The sequence below is a fragment of the Drosophila suzukii genome, assembly GCF_043229965.1.
Source record: "Drosophila suzukii chromosome 2 unlocalized genomic scaffold, CBGP_Dsuzu_IsoJpt1.0 scf_2c, whole genome shotgun sequence".
Classification (NCBI taxonomy): Eukaryota; Metazoa; Arthropoda; class Insecta; order Diptera; family Drosophilidae; genus Drosophila; species Drosophila suzukii.
The window spans coordinates 30,459,160-30,464,146 of NW_027255896.1; positions in this window are offsets into that span (position 1 = coordinate 30,459,160).

Consider the following 4,987-nt stretch of genomic DNA (forward strand, 5'->3'; position numbering starts at 1 on the left):
GCAAAAGTCCACGAATTGTCCTTCAAAAATTATAAAGCGAGGCGGGCAGTAGACGGCGACTATGGTGAGGTTTCCGTTACCTGACTGCACTTTGATAATCGTTACCTGCAAGTAATTAGTTGCAAACCTTTGGTGAAAGTGGTGCTTGATGCGTTCCCTGATTAAGATGCCGGTTCCGGAAAGTGTAGCTTCTTACTTGGAAGATGTATTTGCTTGTGAGGTGCGTCTCTACCAGTAGCATAATGTCGGTATGATTTTCATTCAGGAACTGTGTTACTTCAAGTTTGTGCCGTGAAACCGCATTGGCGTTCCACATTGTTATTCGTAGATTTGCAATCGATTATTTGAACTGCTTAGCTGCAAGCAGCTGTTACACCATGTTCTGGTTTTGAGCCAGTGTTTGCATGGTCGTTTTCATGAATAACATGAATTCCATCATACTTTGCTGCATGGTGACCATCGTAGTTTCCAGAGTGTTTTGTGACTGTACTTGGATCTGCTGAACGTTTCCGTCCCTGATCGAAGGGCATCGGCGTATGAGAAACCCTTCTGGGTGTTTAGTTGACCAAATGAGGATCTTGCAGCCGTACCGAAAAATACTTCCGGCGTCGTACGGGAGTAAGTTAAGGCATTTTGGGTATTCTGATGGCGCGTTGCTGTCCTTTATCTCTTTGTAGATCGGACAGCCTCTGTAGTTTACCGTGTGGTTTCCTTGGGAGTTTACGCATTTCTTCTTTTTGGGGTCTTCCTTGTTGACAGGGCAGTTTGCTGAATTGTGGAAGTCTCCACAAGCTACACAGACTGTTCGAAGTGAACAGTATGTCCTGGTGTGTCCGTACTCCTGACAATATGTGCATTGCACTGGCCTTTCCTTTTATGTGGCTCTTTCATTTTAATTCTTCGGTACAATAAGTATGGCAGGTTGTCCCATTTACAACTTCAACTGCAACTGCACTTCATTTTTCCTTAAGACTCTGCTCTCTGGCTCCAGCTCGACCTTGAAGAGTGATTGCGGCTCTTTTTTCCTGTGGATGATGTTACTGACGTTCTTTGCAGAAAACCCGTTTTCTTTGAGAGCATCGATAACTTCCTTGGGGTTACGTCGGGCTCGATTCCTTTTAGTACCACCACTTGCAAGCCCTTGCTGCTTTTTAGTTGGTACGTGTAGTAGTTTTTCCTAGCTTTCTCCAGGTATTTGGGTACAGCTCGGAAATGTTCTTCAGATTTGGTCTGAAACTTGGTTTCATGGATATCCCCTTTTGTGACCGGAACAACATGAAAGTTTCGGCCCCGGTCATCGCAACAATTTGTTGACTAGGGCATTCGAGATTTTCTCCCTAATGTAAATTGGTGGGGCTTTGGTTTCGGTTGGGTCTCTTGAGCCTGTTCTGGTTCATTTTCTACCAGAAGGGCAAATTTATTACTGTTGGATCTCCCTGGTTATTTATTGTCTATTTGGACACGGTTTATTTTTGACTTGTTACCTACCGCAGTGTTCTGCGGGCTAAGCTTACTCTTAATATGGATGTTGCGATCTAATCCGGTCTGTATGACCGGGCCCGCCTGCTGAATTTTGTTTTGGTTTTGATTTGCTGTCGTGGTTTTTTTTGCCGCTGTATTTAGCGCTGCGGTCGCACTCGATTCCGAAATACAAGCCGTAGCTGTAGTTGTTGTTGCTTTTGTTGTCGTAGCTGTAGTTTTTGGTGATAAATTAACTTCGCTATCACGCGTTGAGACATACGAGAAGTAACCGTCTCTTCGGCTCGCGGAGCTAAGCCGCTCTTTATTTTGTTCGTTGTGTAGTATGCACATATATTGAATAACTACTGTACCTAGAGTACTTGAAGCAAACACACTGTAACACTTTGTTGCAGTGTTCACATAAACAAAGGCCCGGTCAAAAACCTAAGTGGCCGAAACATGAGTCGATCGGCGCGCTCACAGAAAGTGCAAGTGTCAGCATTCTGTTGCACACGCCGGCCGCTTAGCCAAACTCAAGTACATGCATATACCCTCGCGCTCCAGCTAAAGGGAGCATAATTAAATACACTAATATACATAAGATATACATAGCCGTCTCTCTGCCATTCAACTGTAGGCAGCGCAGCTACGAGACTTAGGCTTACTTAGAACCTAAGGAGAATTGTCAAGTCAGAAACAACTTTACGTTGGAAGCGGCACTAATTCTGCTCCAGATTTTGAATAAAGATTTTAAATAAAGATTTACAATAACAAATAAAAGATGTCTACTCTATATGGGGACAGGATTTTAAATAAAGAACTACAATAACAAATAAAAGATGACATTACTCTACATGGCGACCGTGACAATGGTCCGAATGAATATGGACCTGGATATGGACCTCACAAAATAAGAAGACAGCAAACGGCAACAACAACAGCAGCAAACGGCAACAACGGCGACAACGGCAACAACGGCAGCAACGACAGCATACACTACAAAAACAAGAACCAAGAACCAAGAAGTGGCGTGGTAAAAAGATTGAAAGCCAGAAAGGCTCAACTACTGAAGCTGCTCAACAGCGGCAAAGCAATAAAGTGGAACGACTCGGTAAAAATGCATGCCGAAGTTGAATACTTAAAAAATTTGCTATCAGTACGTAAGAATCAGACCACAGCCACAGACACATCCACATACCCTGTAATCCCAAATATTGCCAAAAATAAAAACACATTGCCTCCTCCAGAAAAAGTTGCCATCCCAAAGCTGAAGAAGACGTGCCCGGATGACCGCGAGGGACCACTGTACTCCACCTTCTGCGAGTACACCTGTGTAGCCAGCACCGATGCCCCAGCATGAGGTACAGCCTGTGCAGCCAGCAACGGTACCAAGGAAGAGTGAACCGACAGCGCTACCAAGAGCGCATAATTTTTTTTATTTGCACTGCGTTGCAAAAGTTTTCTTAATTGCACTGCGATGCATATTTTTTCATTAATTTTATAAAAACAAATGTTAAAATTGAGCGACATAAAAGTTGCCCGATTAGAGTATGGCCTGAAAACCATACACAACATAGGCAGGAAATTATATGTCAAATATAATATAATAATCAAAAAAAAAAGTCAAATCAAAATTAATCATATCAAACTAGTTGTTAATGAATAACATTAACAACATTTACGAATTAATTCAAAAATCTAAAGTATTTGACAGACCAAGATATATATTAAGAATACTAACCCCAAATATGGGTTTAATAGATACAAAAACAGTGGATTCCACTGCAAATGTTATTAATAAGGTAGAGTCAAACACCATTGACTTAGAATTAATTCATACATTGCTAATAATAATTGTTTTTATAATGTGCGCAAACTGTTTCTGTAAACTTTATAAACTGCATAATAAATGTCTTAAGAAAAAATATATGAGCCAGGCAAATGATCTGGACAAAATTTAAAAATTTTGGCACAAACAACATTAATATAAAAATATTGCTGTATTCAAATTTTAAAAATGAAAGAAAATGGAATAAAATAAAAATAAATAAATAGAAATAAATTAATTAAAAATGGCTACTCTAAAAGCAATTAGAGACACATATGATAGGGACATTCATTTTAAAGAAAGAATTCTGCAATTAGTTGCACCAACTTCAGTAAGCATTTATGAATTAGAAAATTTATATATTGAAACATTTAATTTAGATGCCTCTCCACTAATTCATTGCACAAGCACCCAAAAGGGAATTGTCCTATCCACCATCCAAGGGGTACAAGTTAGATCAGTAGTAGACGAACACCCAATACTACGTAGAACAATAGTAATGATGGTTTTTAAGAAATAATTCATCTCCACAATATAATGGAATGGAATGAATTATATAAGCAGATAAATAACATAAAAGTTGACTTTGACAAATCATATAAGTCACTTACTCAAAACAGGCCAATTCAAAAAAAATACCATTAAAAAACATGTGGAAATTCTAGTAAAATGCTTTAATGAAGCACGAATACTAATATGGCCAGAGGGAAAAATTAAATCAAGATCATTGGTCCCAAGTATCAAAATTTTTTATCAGACTACGATCTAATTTAATATCAATTAAACAAAAGTTTAAGTTGGACATTGTACGCCGGGGGGGTAGCGGGGTACCGTGGTGGCGCTGATGTAATGGCGTGGGAGGCGACAGCGGGAAACTGGCGGCGTCGGCGGGCTGCTGCGCTGGGCTTCGGCGGTTTGCTGCTGGTGCGGTTTGCTGCTTGTGCGGCGGAAGCTGTAGGGGAGAAACCACTCGAAACGCGTATTTGCCCCTTGATCGAAAAGAATGTACGCACAAAAGTTAACTGGGAAAGTAGGCGGGGGTACGTCCGCGGTTTATTCAGTTTTAACTCCAGAATCGAACTGACTAAGTCTAAGCTCCGCTCTGCGCTCCAAAGCGCAGCGGAGACTTCATGGAGGGAGCTAGGAACAGCGCAGGAGAGCGGGAGCGCGAGAGAGCGGAAGCGCGAGAGAGCGGGAGAGCGGTAGAGCGGTGCAGCTGGATAGCGGGACCGATCCACATTCGCCGGACAGTGGGCCTGAACATTCCGTCCCCCTTGCAATCGCTAGCGTTGCAAAAAATAAAGGGGACTGAACTTCGGCCAGTCGCCTACGCCTCAAGCCTGCGTACAGGCGCCGGAGACGATCCACCCGAACACCGTCTTCTGGGCTACTGGCAGTCCCTCGTCGACCATGTGGAAGCCCGGCTGTATCACCTTCGGGTAGACGTCCGCACCCAGGATCAATGAAATAGTGGCTGGCCGGTGGAAACGCTCATTTGCGAGCGGTAGCTCCTTAAATTTCTGGACGACGCTCTCACTGAGCGCACGGATGGGGGTGCGGATGCGCACGTTCGGCTCGATCTTGAGGACAACCTCCAGCTTGATGGCCTCGTCGACCTTCGAACGAATCGTCGTCGGGCATATGCTCTCATCGCCCACGTTTGTTGTCGGCAAACGAAACGCGGCGGCCAGGGATGCA